Here is a 17,253-nt window from a genome sequence, read left to right on the forward strand (position 1 = left end):
TATATTTTTTAATCGTATACACTCGTTAACCTATCGGTGGTGTATTCTACCGTAGAACATCTTTCCAGCTACTTTTGTTATTTTTTTATTTACAAAAAGACTGTAAACCTTTAACATCCTACCGTTTGAATGAATGTTTATTCATGTTTCAATAACGTTCACAGATTTGTCTCAAGAGATAGAGATAAAATTTAAGGAAAGGAAGATTCCTTCTTCTATAAGATCTTCCTTTAAGGACTCCTGAAGTTAAAAATAAATGAAGATGGATGAACTTAATCTTATTTAAAATTAATTTCCGGAGTTGTATATTCGAAATGAAGAAATAGCAGTTTCGATTGGTATATTTTTGATTGTCAGAGGTAGCAGATTGGAAGAACAGAATTTATAATCAAAAGGATAACACTTTTATGTTTAACTATCCGTTTTGGTAATTGTTTACATTAGTGACGACCTCACCGACTTCAACGATTTTGAAATATGTTCGAGTGGCTATAGTCCTAAGCGTACCGATGTTATTTTCTGTAGAAAATAATTGTCGTTTGCGCTTTTTATCCAAGATACGATTACTAGAAATGAAGTACCGCATCGAAGTTCCGACGCACGCGAGCATCGGGTTGCCTGCTGCTAGGAGCGGTTTAGTGAGAACCACGAATAAGTAATTATAATTTATTTTAAATTTATAATTGTTTATTCGTCTTAATATTTGTTGGAAACAGAATCAATTCATCGCATACAAGCAGTAATTATCTAAGTTGATTTGTAATTATATCTTAGAAATTAAGAATGTGTGATAATTATTTCGTACTCCCTCCAACATAATTATCCGTTAACTGTTGAAATTGGTGAGGTAATTACAAATTGAAAACAATTACTCAATTGGTCTGTAGACTGGTTCTAATATACAGGGTGTCCCACCTAACTCTTACATCTTAAATACATCGCGTGTATTGCGATAGGAAGAAATGTCAGAGGAAAACATTATTTCGTTTGGAGGGGGACATACTTTGTTGACCTTCAGATGACCTTGTAAAGGAATTATTCTTATACAATCATACTCTACGCACAGTGTCAACGTATTATACATGTTTAAATTTGTTTTTTTTTTTTTATCAGCTACAAGATAACAATGAGAAAAGTACTCCATCCCGTTTTAAAAATGACCGATGACCTTGAAATCTCATAAAAAAGAAGTAGAATTACATCAATCTTTTATTTTGTATTATATATATTAATAGTTGAAGATTGAAATAGTTCTTTCTGCTTCAGTCATGCTTTTTACAAAATAATTTGTTTCGCTTTATAGAAAGTATATAAAAATGAATTACTTCTCGTTCTGTGCTAAAAAAATGTTTATCTTGTTGAGCATTTTGCCCGTCTATCTGATCTGCGATGAACAACGAATAAAGTACTTTGTTCCTTACTCAAATAATAGATAATATATAAAAACACCACATAGTGATTTATTCTAAACTCTTAGCTATTGAACAGAATCGAGATATTCATTCATTCAACATAAAATACAATTCCACGTTGAACGAATTAAAGCATTTTATCTTCTATTTGTTATTCGAAATATTTCAAGCGCTGTGCTCTTATTCGATTAATAAATAATAAATAAAATCTGCAATAGCGATCTATTCTCAATGCTTAACTATTAATTAGCTTATTCAATAATAAATAATAAATTCGAACTACATGAAATAATTTATTCTCAATGCATATACTACGTTACAATTGTCAAGATATTCTTTCATTGGTTGATAGACAGTTTCGTTAGATTAAAGCTTCACGATTTAAAGCTGTTTCCACGAAGCTGAATCTTCCATTCGTGATTCGAAATGTTTACCTAGATAAGAGATCGCCCGTCTCTGATTACAGCGTTATAAATCAATGGTTTCACCGGTGGTTCACCGAGGGTGCGAAATCCGTTGGTTACGTCGCTGCAGTCTTCGGTAAATTTGGTTTTGTGGGTGCATATACAGTTAATAGTCATTGTCAAGAGGACGGAGCCACACAAGGCGATTGGTTGACCCGCAGTCCGGATTCGCCCCCGGCTGACCCCGTTGCTAACTGACCCACTGACGTTACTGATAGCGGGACACCGTGGAACGCTCGACACGACTCGGTCATTCGTTTGCTCGTTCGCCTTGAAACCTTCCCCGGAAATTTCGGCGATTGTCGTAGACGTAAAGTAAAATATCTAGTAGTTGAACACATTTCAAAGTGTATCATGTTTGACTTCGACTTTGGCAAATAAATATTAACGTAATTAAAAAATTAACGCTGGTCCTATAAAACACGTACAATTCTATGTATATCAATTACAAAGGAAAGTCTATTAACGCATTCGCGACCGTTGACGTGAAATTCAATTTCAAAATCACTTGAAAATCTATTCCTGGCTATGAAAGAATTACGAAGATTTTTTTATTTTATACGCTACATATTTACAACATTGATATATCAAAACATGTTTTGTAATTTTTATCTTCGCCCTAACGATACAAATTCGCGAAGTCCAGCTTCAGAATTTTATTATTCTCGTAAGTACTCGGTATTTGGAACATAAAATATCTGTCGGTTGCGAATATGTTAAATTATGTGGATTTATCATTTGTTACAAGTTTCTAAAGGTACCCGGAACCAGTCGCAGTACTTTGAACAATCTATTTCGATACGCTGAAATAGTTGAACACAAGGACAGAGGTTTTCGAAAGACAAGCCATCAGAATTTTAAACTACAATCAGTCCCATAAATATTCGTACCCTTTATGTCGATCGAAGAAATTTGTTTACAGTAAATAGTAGGTTTGATGTTTCCAAGTTCACGTTTGTATAAATATGTTGATGTATATACAAATATACAGGGTGTCCCAAAACTTGGGGAGGAGCCGGAAATGGGGGGTAGCTGAGACGATTCTGAACAACAATTTCCTTTGCAAAAATGTCGAATGGGGCTTCGTTAAGGAGATATTAAGCGAAAACCCCGACCAATCAGAGCGCGCGTAGACCGTTGGAGCGGCCGCGGTAGCGTAGGCTACGCGCTGGTGGCCGCGCTTGCACGCGAACAAGTGACTCGACGTGCATCGAAACATCGACCTAGCGCGTAGCCTTCGCTACCGCGGCCGCTCCAACGGTCTACGCGCGCTCTGATTGGTCGGGGTTTTCGCTTAATATCTCCTTAACGAAGCCCCATCCGACATTTTTGTAAAGGAAATTGTTGTTCAGAATCGTCTCAGCTACCTCCCATTTCCGGCTCCTCCCCGACTTTTGGGACACCCTGTATACATGTATAAGCTCATTCATATACATATTTATAATGAAAAATCCAATTGGTAATATCAAAACTATTATTTAATTTACTATTAGTCAAACTTCTTCAATAGACATAGAGGTTACGAATATTTATAATTTATAATAATATTTGCGGATATAATCAAAGATTGAAGTTCGAAGTTGTGTACGAAGGCTTCACATCGTGCTTCACATCGTGCTTCACACCCCATCTCTTTTGTGCAGAATTTCCTTATCTTTATTGCTGTTTGTGTATTGGTCTGTATAATAATTTTTTTAACTTTGTCAACTCTAGTTATTGGGTCCTCTTCAAAAACAAGATTCATCTAAAGGTGCTGAACTAAATTTTAATAAATTTGTGTACTCGTTGTATATTCGCAGAGACGGGCAAAACTTGTATCTAAATAAAATTTTCAAATATCGAATAAAAAATGACAAATTTTTATCTATTATTCGTCGAATAAAGATACATATCTAAGATACATATATAGACAAAATAAAGATATGTATCTTTATATTGATTACTGTCGGATAAAAAAATTTATTCGAAGTAAATGTATTCGACGGATAAAGATGACTTACGTTAACTTACTTCGAATACATTTTTTTATTCGATTGTTATCGAATAAAGATAAAGCTAAAGTATTTTCATTCGACTTTTTATTTGAATAATTTTTTGTATCTAGACAATGACCATCTCTGGTTTACTGCTATATCTTTGAAAAATACATTTCGAGGAGAGAAGGGCAAATCAATTTGTCAATAGCAGTTCCTTATCTTAGCATTTGTTACTAAAAATCAAGGGAAATGCATTGTTAACGATTAAATAACTTCAAGAAGGAGTTCGGCAAAGATGGGTCAAATCGGCTGCTTGGTAGTTCTACTATAATATCAAATACTTATATTATCTGTGTACAAAACACGGAAATTGTATAGCTGATACAAACTTTGTAAAAGGTTTCAGAGCCTAAATTAATATAAAAAAAAAATAATATTAAATTCCGTTTAAAATGCAAACTATTTCCAACAAGTTCAAAACATTTTCTCGATCGGCGAACCGCTGGAAAAAAAATCCATTTTCAGTAATAACTTGCCCGATGCATTCGGTGCTCGTCGAAGCACGAACAGCCTAGTTTCTCAACAGTCGACACACGATCGCTAATAACAACGCGAGGAAGCCATAAACGCGGGCACGATCGGTTGGCTGACAAAACTGCATCTCCCAACGCATCTTGGATCCATGTTCACGCGTCGTAGAATTGCGACACGCCGCATTGTGCCGGGAGTTGCTCCCGAGGCTGTCACGAGAACCAGATTGCCGTAATAATTTGATTGATACTCGCTCTCCTTCTCTCTGAAAACGCTTCGAGAACTGGGGGATCGAGAGACCGGTCATTCGTACCCGTTCCTGAAGCAATCGACCATAAAGAGGAGCGAGCAAATCAGGAAACTGACAACGTCGTGGAAGGATGTCCTGTAGCTGCCGATTAAATAAATTCTGAATTTTAGTATCAGAGGACGAATATATTCATTGTCCTGGAATTATATTGTTTCAGACGTAGATGATTCGCGATATTTATTGTCCGAGAGTTACGAATGAGAACCTGCGATCTTGTCGTATATTTCGTTAACCCTTTGACTGCGAAGAGCGTATATATTCCGAGCGTTCCTCGGGAAATAAGTTCAAAGAAATGTTTGTATTGGTTACATCAATTTTTAGAAAATATCAGCTTATAGGGGATGATAGGATTAATTTATTGAAGGTGTCACTGCCAGACAGCCCTTAAGCAAACTTAAAGTAGGGAAGGAAATAGAAATTTGAATAATCAAAAATAAAGGAATCGTATTATTCAATAGAATTGAAGAAATGGGAGAAACTGAAGAATTGGGAAATTAAAGAAATGGGGAAACAGGAAATTAGGCAATTGTGGAATAGGAAGATTGAAAATAGAAATTAGAAACTGGGGATTGGTAGATTTAAGAAAAAATGAAAATTAGAGAGATGAAAATTAAGGAATTAAGAAAATGGAGATTAAAATAACAGAAAATTTGGAAATTAAGGAAATAAGGAAATGTTGAATCCGGGAGAAAACGAAACAGGAAATGAAGAAACAATTTAGAGTCTGAGAAATGGTTTCTAACAACTTGAAAAACTTGTTAGTACTTTTACCGAAAATATTACGATATTATTAACTCTTATCTCATGTGCTCCGCTCCTGAAGCCATGGATGCTGAAACGTCGCAAAACATAGCACCGCAGACGATGTTAATGCGAACCAGTAGGTCAGCTTCTAGAACGAGGCTAGAGGCTCCTGGCAAATCCGGTGTCAATGAGATCGATTCACCCGACTTTGTCGCTCCAGTTATCGACTGGGAACTGGACCGTCTGGTTCCTTCTCGATGACGTTTCTTTGCGTCCACTGTAATTCGAGTGATGCAAACGGAGGATACTTAACGCAGACGAACATCTTACAGTCTTAAGGAAGTATTCTAGTCTAAAGCGTCAATTATTAGTTCTTTTTGAGGATTTTTTTTTTTTTTTTTAATCTATGCGGAATTTTTATAAAGAATTTCGCACACATATTTATTCACATTTATATCCAATTTTTGCAGGTAAAAATAATCAAAATTATATGTAGTACAGGTGAAAAAAAACTCTTGTACAGTTCCTCCTGAAAAAGTATGTTCGTGGCTGTCAGGATTCCAGGCGTTCTGCTTATTTGAAATGAAAAAGTCAAGCAACATCTCCATTAATATTAGCGTCGCTATGGCCCGCACCAAATGAATCATGAAATATTGACAATTCAAGAGATGACAGCACTTTAAAGCTTCAATATCGATTTTTTAATATTACATTGAAGTACTACACTTTGTATTCAAATTCTCTCTTTAATATTGAAATTCTAAATCTTACATTAAAGTCCATAGTTACATATTAAATTCTCAATTTAATATTAAAATTCTGAATTTTTCATTAAAACCCATAGATATACATTAAATTCTGAATGTTATACGTACACTGTCGTTCAAAACTATGTGTATACACTTGCTATTTTAAACAAATGTGTGATTTATGTGATTTTAATTGGAAAGTATGTAAATAACAAGTATGCATTTCATGTACAATAGCAGCATTTCATTGAAAAATGTAATTATTTAAATTCGTTAAATAACGATCAACGTATGGGATGTGTTTGTGCTGCATTATATTCAGTTACATAGAGTGGTTAAATATTAACCCATAAATAATAAAACAAATTACTAGCCAGGATATCAAGACTTGTAAATTCAATTATAAGAGCATTATTATCGGCGAGATATTTAATGAAGTATTGGTCAATCATATTCCGATTATGGTACAAAATGAAACACACAAGATTTAGTAAAATTTAAATAACGAAATCACAGCCACCATCGTGCACCTTTTGTGGCGAACCTCTCACAGTTAAACATTTAATTGTAGTATGTCAAGGAATGCAGCACGATCGAGTAGAATTCAAACTTTTAAATAATATGCAGACGAGTCACAACGATAGAAACGAATTTCTCAAACTAGCAGATATATTAACGAAATATGAAGTAATGAATAAATTGTAATTGAATTGTAGATATTAACGTGGTCACTAACAACCATGTAGTTGGTGTGACCTTAAACAAAGTAATTAAAAAAAAAAAAAAAAAAAAAAGATTTAATAAAATTCAATGATAATATCTTAACTTTGTCAGATGATTATTAGAATTATGAAAGCATCCACATGCTTTTGGACGGCAGTGTATATGTATGTACGATACAATGCAGAATTTTTGTAAATTTTCTCAAATCATATGCATGAAGTACGTATTAGTTGTTTTTGAAAGAGAGGCGCGTTGGACGAAAGAAGATGTCGTGGATCCGGTACCGCGAACCCCATGATCGGCAGGGGGCTCGATTTTACACGGATCTTTGAGGCACTCACGCGATCGAGCGCACGTGTACAACCGTGTTGCGAAAGAATTATACGGGGCACAAGGTCCGGCCATTCGCTGGTCGAATTTTTACCGATCGAAGGTTAGGTTTCGCAGTTGGGTACGCGTACCGATCTGTGGCCCCTGCATGCCCTCTCCCCCTCCCCCTCCCCCCCTCCCCCGTTCGCCAATGTCCTCATATCACGGGTACAGTCAGCTCTGCTATCGCCTTGCTTTTCTGCGAATGTTTATAATTTAATTTACCCAGAACGAACCTCATTCGATTGATGTGAACACTAATTTTATTGAAATATAAATGCAATATACGTTAAAAGCGTATAAAAAAAAAAAAATGGGGATGTATGATACTATTATTACTATATATCTATGTGTGTATATAAAATATATTCCCACAGTATTGGATCATTATGTGAATTTCTTATTTAGATTAATCATTATTATTATATATTATATATTGTAATCATTTTAACAGACATATTTTGTTTTCTTACTTTTGTCTCTTTAAAAAACACAATCTCCTAAATCCTACTATATGTACGATATTTAATTTGATATAAATATTAGTAATAGATTCTTATGTTAAGAGACTGTTTCATTGCAGGCCTATATATTGCATGTTTTAGTTAATTTCTTAATAAACAACCTCATGTTTTTATATATTGATTAAATTTCTTTTGTTGAATTACAACTTGATTACTTTTTTTACTTCAAAGTTTTACTAAACAAATTCAAATCAACGCTCTACAAATGACGCCTCGTCCTTTAATGTAAAATGTTCTAATTTCCTAAAAGATAATCGTCTTATTCTGTACTCGAGATTTTCTTGCATTATTCTCCACCGTTATCCTCTTATTATTTTCACATAATGCTGATTAGGATGAAATCTACATACCTTGAAATTAATAATTAAAATGAACATATCGATTGTATTTTTTCAATACATTTAAAGGGCAAATTTTGGGGTTTTTGTTTTAAGGTAGATATATTTCACAAAATGTGTACTTCCCTGTTCTAGACTGTTGCAGATGCTTTTTGTTTAAACACGAGGTCTCCTTTGGCGACCGAGGCTCGGCACGAAAGGAACACTTTCTACCCAACAATCCGACGCCAAAAAATCGAAGGCTGTTCGAATGACCAAGAACCAACGCGACCACTGGAGAACAAAGACTCGGACTCGTCGTTCAGTTTCCATTTCAATAGAGAAAAACGGCGCAACTTACAGATTATGCTTGCGTACGGTTCATAAAAGGCAATACGAAAACTTGGTAAAATTAATGCGACTACACAAGAGAAATCGCATTACTTTTAAGAGTACAGTTGATAATTTCATAAATATACATTTTAGTAATCTAATTAATATTTATTAGATCAATTTTTTTGTCCGGTCACTTTAAAGAATATTACTATATCCATCTATATATCTACAATTATCGTACAATTCTCAAATTAGAATCCTAACTCTTTTATATTTTTCTTCTATTATGGTTGCGCTGATGACACTCAGACCTTGTACAGTTTTTTGAATAAATTTTAATAAAGTAGTTTATAATTAAAGTCCCATAGAAGAAACTTCACTCAGGTTAATCGAAAACTAATTTATTTAGGTATACAGCATAAAAATATCGAATGATTAATAAATAATATTTATAATATAATTAAACAGTAAATATGAGACTTTAAAAATATATCAAACAAATACAGATATATATATATATATGATAGTTATAGTTGTAGTTGTAGTTGTAGTCATAGTCACAGTCACAGTCACAGTCACAGTCACAATTATAACTATATACGTAACATATTTGTTACTGTTCCAGGTCTCCAGTTTTTATACTGTCCATATTTAGCAAAAAAGGCATTTTCTTAACAATACTAAAGACAAGAGGTTAACGGAATTCGGAGATGAAGATAATAAGTGATTAAGATGCAAGAGAAATGAGGAACCATAAAGTAAGAAGTCAGCAACCTAATATTTCTGAGGATAATTGGTCCAGAAATTAAGGAATTAGGAGTTGATAAGTAGATGGTCTCAATTACATTTCTGAAAAACTCACACGATGCCCACTTTCACGTAGAATAACTCGACTCAAATCAGAATCAGGTAATCTGTTATAATTTTTAAGAACAATTTCACAATTATTTTAAACGATTACTTCAAATAACTACGAAGTAAAATAATATGTTATTTGAAAAGAGATCACAGGTATGAAAATAACTATAAAATAAGATAACGTGACATTTTCTAAGAATTTCCTCAGAAATTTTCGGTTTCTGACTTTCTGCTTTATGGCTCCTCATTTCTCTTGCATCTTAATCACTTATTATCTTCATCTCCGAATTTCGTTAACCACTTGTCTTTAGTATTGTTAAGAAAATGCCTTTTTTGCTAAATATGGACAGTATAAAAACTGGAAACCTGGAACGGTAACAAATATGTTACGTATATAGTTATAATTATAACTATAACTGTAATTGTGACTGTGACTGTGACTGTGACTATGACTACAACTACAACTACAACTATAACTATCATATATATACAGGATGTCCCAAAAGTCGGGGAGGAGCCTGAAATGGGGGGTAGCTGAGACGATTCTGAACAAAAATTTCCTTTACAAAAATGTCGGATGGGGCTTCGTTAAGGAGATATTAAGCGAAAACCCCGACCAATCAGAGCACGCGTAGACCGTTGGAGCGGCCGCGGTAGCGAAGGCTGCGCGCTAGGTCGATGCTTCGATGCACGTCGAGTCATTTGTTCGCGTGCAAGCGCGGCCACCAGCGCGTAGCCTACGCTACCGCGGCCGCTCCAACGGTCTACGCGCGCTCTAATTGGTCGGGGTTTTCGCTTAATATCTCCTTAACGAAGCCCCATCCGACATTTCTGCAAAGGAAATTGTTGTTCAGAATCGTCTCAGCTACCCCCCATTTCCGGCTCCTCCCCGACTTTTGGGACACCCTGTATATATCTGTATTTGTTTGATATATTTTTAAAATCTCATATTTACTATACAATTATACTATGATTATTTTATATATTTTAAAAGTGGCCAAGTCTGGTGGTAGGTCGACGTTGGAAGGGAAAAGTCCTGGTTGGTCGGTCGCAACAAGATCTTTCGTTATCAAAATTCGAGGCGCCGCGGGTTATCAGGAACGACTGTACATCAGGATCGTGAGTCAGAGCGACCAAGAGGCCGAAGAGTGTAGGCCACTTCTCCCGGGTGTCCCCTCCTGCGGGGAGACGTTGCACAGAGGACAACGACGACGAAGGGGACCGCCGTTGCTTCAAGACCCCGACGAAGAAGAAAAGAGAGACGAGCGGCCGTGGCGCGGCTTACCACGAGGCCGTCGCGACCGATCAGTTTGTTCGACGTGCACAACCGGCTCGGACGTGGCCGTCGTCGCCGATTGTAAACTCGCTGTGAGTTACCATAGAGTACGAGACCTGGCCTAGAGAGCGCGAGCCGGAGGATGACGAGGCCCTTCACTGGATAACACGTCGTCACTGTGTACGTCTTCTAATCGAACATTTTTCTCTAATGTTTGTTAGAAAAGGCTTAACACTAAACCTACCACGGCCGGTCGAATGACCGTATTCAAACTTTCGTGTACAGTTCTCGCATATTGTTCGACAGTGTTCAAAATTTCACGCGGACCGCGAAATATTGTTTGAATTGCTTCTCAGATCTAATTATCGTTCACCATATTGTATTCATTCATTTTTCAGTCATCCCGATGTTAAAGAGTTAAAAATTATCTATAATTTCTGAAAAAAGTTCGACAGCGTTCAAAATTTCACGTGGACCGCGAAACATTGTTTGAATTGCTTCTCAGATCGAATTATCGTTCACCATATTGTATTCGTTCATTTTTCAGTCATCCCGACGTTAAAGAGTTAAAAATTATTTATAATTTCTGAAAAAAATATATAATAAATGAATTTAATTCTGCAACATTTAACTAATGTAATTATTGTAATTATTGTATGGTTTATAAGACACGTTTGGTTTCATTCGGACATCAGACCGATCGCGGTAGTAATAGGTACAAATGTTGGTAGGATTAGGGTTAAGGGTGTCAGGCGGTCGAATCGTTCGAAAGTGAACTCTACTTTGGAAATTAATTTCCAAGAAATTAACGCTGATCCTGACTTTGCCTTTTGCAGGATGTTTGAATATATTTTACAGATTAGGAAAATAATTTTTTCGTTGCATATATACGGACTTTAAAAACGGCCCGCACGTGTGGTTCGTTAACCCTTTGACTGCGATGAACGTATATATACGTTCAGAGAAATGTTTATATCCGTTAAATGAATTTTTAAAAAATATCAGCTTATAGGAGATGATGGATTTTTATATTTACATTATTCATAGGGCGCTTAGTTTCCAAACTAAAACTCGAAAAGTGAAAAATTCGTTGCAAAACTTAAATTTCAGGAAAAAGGTCTTTTAATTTTTCAATTTTTATATAATACCTCCCATACGTCCTGAATGTCCGCTTACACTAGCTTACAGCGAAAATGTACATTCAATGGCACAATTCTTTTCTTATGCATTTTGGCCTACTAAACTCGAAAATCACAAGAAAAAATTTTTCTATGGATAGGTTTTTTTTATATGAATTTTTGAATTTTTTTTTCGATTTTTTTCTGACATACGTTCACATTTTAGGCCATATCTCGAGTTAGAAACGTCCGATTGAGTCGCGCAAGACGCCATTTTAAAGATAATAGAATATCCAACAATTGTTTTTCACATTATTTTCCAATCGATTCAATAGTTTAAGTGTTACGAGCCACTGTATATGAGAAAGTTTGATTTTTTCGGCTAAAATCGAACACGAATATTTCTTCCATCGCCACGGGAAAAATAGAAATTGTCAAATTATGTCCAGTTTCTTATTGTCTACATACAGATCGCACTTTTACGAAGAAAACAAGCTTTTGTTGAAGAAAATCTATGGATAAATACCGGACTTAGGAGCAATTGAGTAAAGGTACAAAAATTCCAATTTTACTGTTTTTTTATTTTTTTTCCTCGAGATATGACCTAAAATGTGAAGGTATGTCAAAAAAAAAATTCAAAAAAAATTCAAAAATTCATATTAAAAAAACTTATTCATAGAACAATTTTTTCTTACGATTTTCGAGTTTAGTAGGCCAAAATACATAAGAATAAAATTGTGACATTGAATGTACATTGTTTTTATTTATTTTGTAAATTAGTGTTATCGATTCCTCGATCACCGCAAGAAGAATGGCGTTTCCTCAGCCATCTTCAGTAGAAGAAGAGTTTGTCCGAGTAAAAGAAAAAATTGCTCGGTTATTATTTCCTCGTTAAACATAATTTCTCCGTTCGATATTGTTTCTCCCGTTCGATGAAAAGTCGCGACTGAAATATCGAGGATATCGTTCCATTAGGGACATTGTTCTTGTTTCGCGTCGTAAAATTCGCTTAAACGGGGTTCGTGCCGGGGAAGTTACCCGGTCTCGCCTTTTTCCGGTAAGGTCGCCGGTAGGAAAGCTCGCCTTATACCGCCATTAGTATAATTAACCCAGATTTTCCCGGATTTATGGTGAACGGCGCACGGATCAGAGCCGTGCTCGGCACATTATAATGTTCCGTCCACACTGTTATTCATTCTATTCGCGATGTAGACACATAGTAGCGCAGAATAATGCAAAAATGATGGGGGTTGATATTTTATATTTTTCTTCAAAATCAGACTATAATACCATTTAAGTGTAGTAAAATTCCAGGTCAAATAGCAATGGCCCGTGCAAAAACGTATGTGAAAGTAAGTACTGCGTTCATTTAGTGTTTCTTAATGGTGTTTTTCTTTTTTTTTTTGTGAACAAGGTATACTTTAAATCGCATAGTTAACGATGTTATAGTGAATGGTCCTTTAACCGTCAAACCGTATAAAAATTGTAGTTTGATCGTTTAGTAGTAATTATAATTCGTTTTTAATAAACGTAATGAAGTACTTTTTCAAAGAATCGCTTTTTTTTTTACTCAGATGAAATTAAGTAAGTAAGTTTCGCACTTTTTAACCAATTTCTATTTGTACAAAAATTGAGTAATTTAAATTGACTATAGTATGTATGTAAATTCTTTTCTTCCGTACGTATGTTTATTTTGTAATAAATTATAGGATAAAGAAGTAAAATAAAATAAGAAATATTAATAAATAGTTTCCCGTAAGAGGCTTTAGAATTTTGTTTTTGTAATGACAAAATACGTCATTAGCATTTGTACCATTTGTATTTTATTAAAAACAAAATCATTCATACAGTGAGTGTACGAATGAAAGAAAAATTACAAGACAAGTTCGTTCTACTCTTCTGGAAGAGGAAGCATTATGATTTGGCGAGGCATGACGATGCATAGAGATTGAAATGAGAAGGTTGAATGGTATTACTTAAATGGAAACATAATTGATTGTTAATGTAAAATTGAGAAATATAACATAAAACTGAAAATGTTGATAAATCGAAAGCTGTAATGTGAATTCGAGAATTTTTACATCAATTGAATTTTTAATATAAAATTCAGAATTTTAACGTAAAATTCAGGACTGTAAGAATAAATTACAAATAAAAAAAATATTTAAACGTCATATGTGTAGAATACTATTAATTATAATTTATTTATCCTTACGATAGAACTAAACAATATGGTTCCTTTAGTATCCACATCACTACGCTATCATAATTAATAAAAATCTAGTTATCAGACTAAAATCGTTCTCTATATGCAAACAAAGCAGAACAGTTTATCGTTAAAGTGTATAACATAAGTACCGTTATCTTTCGAAATATTAAGTACTTAGTAAAAAATTAAGAAGCTTCGAAATAAAATTGAGAATTTGAAAATAAAATAGAGAATTTTAATATGAAATTAGAAATATTAATTTTAGATATAGTATTTAAATACAAAATTGAAAAATTTAATATGAAATTGAAGATTTTAATACTTATTTGTAAAGTGCAATATAAAATTGAGAATTTAAATTTAAAACAGGATAAAGAATAATGACATAATATAGATTACAATTGAGTATCTGTAAATATTATTTATAGGGGTATTTATTAATTATCATCGGACTAATGTTGTTGAAAATTTAGAAAACATAAGTGTGAAAGCTGTATTAGTGATTAATGGAATAGCTTTAATGAACGAGAAACGCGACCGAAAGATTGCGTGGTATCAATTAATAATTGCAAGATGTTGCACAAGAATAACTCGCGTTCTTTCCGGGCAATTAGCTTCTAACACGTCGACGGTATTGATGGATGGCTTTTAGACGATAGGTCGTGAATGGATGTTTAGTTTCGTTGGTTTAACTATCTCTCTGAAGTCAAGTCAATGATTATACTGTTGACTTTGGTGAAAGGAGACAAATGGCGAAAGTAATTCAATTGACAGTTGTAGACAAGGAGTTAACATAATTAAGAAGTAAAGATTGTAGGCGATCTAAACCTAAGGGAATTGAAAGGCTAAAAATTGAGAAATTGAGAAGTTCAGGAACTGAAGTATCTGGAGGTTATTGGGTAAGAAATAAGGAAGTTCGGATTTAGGAAATGAAAATTAGGGAAATCGAAAATGGTGAAGAGAACAGAAAATTAAGTAATTAGGAATTTCAGAATTTAGAAGCTGAGAAATTGAATTTAACTGGTTATGAATTTAAGCGTTTAAGAGATTAGAAAGCTAGGAGCTCAAGAATTCAGAAATTTAAGAGATTACGAATATAGAAATTTAACAATTTGTGAGTTTAGGAATTCGAAAAATTAGGAGTTGAGGAATAGAATTTAGCAGGTTATGACTTTAGAAGTTTAGGAAATTAGAAAGATAAGAACTTGTGAATTCAGGGATTTAAGAGATTAGGAAATTAAGAGCTCAAGAATTCAGAAGTTTAAGAGTTTATGAGCATAGAAATTCAACAATTTAGGAGTTTAGGAATCCGAAAAATTAGGAGTTGCAGAACATAGAAACTTAGGGATGTAGAAAAAGTAAAATTTCAAAATTTTTAAATGTAGGTATCGAGTTAATTCGACATTCGGAAATGTTTAAGTTGGAAAACTGAGGTAAAGATTTCTAAATTCTAAAATTTAAATTTTAGAAACTTACAAATCTATGTATTTAGAAAATTATAAAATTACAAATCCAAGAAAAATGTCTAGATGACAAAAATAATTGACATTCTCGTCCTATCGTTGTTACTGGTATCGAAAAATGATCTTTTGTTTAGGAAACACATTCGCGTTGCAACCGGAAGTTCGGTAAAGGACAATGTCGGAGGGCTGCACAAGCTGCAGGGGTGCAAACTATGCAGGCACCGCGCTGCAGTTAGGCTCGACTTCCGGTGGCGGGACCGGAACCGGGTCCTCCGCATCTGGAACTTCCTGCACGACCACGAGAAGGGTACAAGTACGCGCGAAAGTGTTGTACGGGTCCGGCAAGGCTATTGCCAGCTTACAAGCACAAGAGAAAGCTGCCAGGCACTGAAAGGTGAATACAATTTACGTTTAGCATTGTACATACGCGATAGCCACTAACTATTGCACGGACCAATACATTAATTTATTTAACGACTATTGTATACGTAGGTACACGTTCGAATAATAATCTAACCATTACTATGAAATCGTTAGCCAAACGTAGTTGAATTTGACATTTGAATTTGGAAATGAGACAATATTGTGGAGGATTATTTTCAATTCAGCAATGCTTATACTAAATCAAATGAAATTAGTTTCGTTATATACTGCACATGATGATGAAATTATATATAAGATCCTCTGAAACGTAAGAGGATCTTCCTAAGATCTTGAACGCTTACACTTGATTCTCCAACTTCTAAATGTCTGAATACCTAATCAATTGTTTTATTCTGCAAGAGGATGTAATTAATCGCAATTAAACGGGAAAGAAGGTATTGTTCATATATACGCCAAAACATATTTTGTTATTAATATAAGAAAATCGTAAAACTCTTTTTGCAAAGCTCTTTATAACATCCTAGAAAGTATCTGTCACTTCTCGTTTGCTATCTTTGAACAAATGTAATCACGGATAAGCGTACTTGAATAAAAATTAATTATTACGTATACGTATTACGTTGAATAAAAGTTTATTATTACAGAACTGCACAAATATTTATTACTGTATTAAGCTGTACAACAATATAAACATTTTATACCTACTTTTATTTGATTATTTTTGGAAGCCGATATGAACAAACAAAAGAAAGATACTTTCCTGAATCATATATATTTATACTTGGTCGTTTAAATATTGCCGTTATATTTGCTATAATTTGCGTTATAATACTGGTAAAAAATAATTACTATATAGTGCGAATGTGACCCCGAAATCTATCCTATGACTAAAAGGAAATCGATATCAAAAGAGAGTATTTGCTTACGACGCCATGCAATACTGGGTAATTAAATCTCAGTTTTCATAACGAAATGAAATATATAGCAGTGCTAATAAAAATAATAGAAATCAATATAGTAATAAATAACATATAAATGTAAGCTATTCTCAATTGAAGAAATAAAAAGATTTTCGATTACAAAATATCCCTTTATAATTTACTAAAACATGTACAATGGTTCAACTACCAAGAAAATTATGTTTATAAAATTATTTGTCAATTGGTTGTTATTTTTATAGTTAATAAAAATCTATAAGAACAGCTTAATTTTTAATTAAATAAATAAAACACAAATTACTCGTTTACTGTTTTATTACGAATGAAAAATCTCTTTATTTAGTACGAAGGGTAGTATTCTCCAAAATGAGTCAAGGCCTATCAACGTGCCAGAAAAATAATCGCATATACATCTTTCAACGTCATTCACAGTTAGCTAATCGGCCTTGAGCGAACAAAACATTTGTCAAAGATCCAGTATCTATGTCCTCTTTAAGACCAAACTTTCCTCCCGACCAAACACACGGAGAAGGCGATCGTCACAGGCGAAGA

The 17,253-nt window shown here is 34.0% G+C and overlaps 1 long non-coding RNA gene across 1 annotated transcript in view; it reads right to left on the minus strand.

The window, feature by feature from the left end:
* LOC128891891 (uncharacterized) overlaps nucleotides 1-1,497 on the minus strand; it is a 2,768-nt gene extending 1,271 nt beyond the window's left edge. Inside the window, exon 1 of the long non-coding RNA XR_008460948.1 lies at nucleotides 31-1,497. This is a non-coding gene — a long non-coding RNA (uncharacterized LOC128891891). The remainder of the gene's footprint in view (nucleotides 1-30) is intronic.
* Between the last annotated feature and the right edge of the window lie 15,756 nt (nucleotides 1,498-17,253).

The sequence above is a fragment of the Hylaeus anthracinus genome, unplaced genomic scaffold, assembly GCF_026225885.1.
Source record: "Hylaeus anthracinus isolate JK02 unplaced genomic scaffold, UHH_iyHylAnth1.0_haploid 12002, whole genome shotgun sequence".
Taxonomy (NCBI): domain Eukaryota; kingdom Metazoa; phylum Arthropoda; class Insecta; order Hymenoptera; family Colletidae; genus Hylaeus; species Hylaeus anthracinus.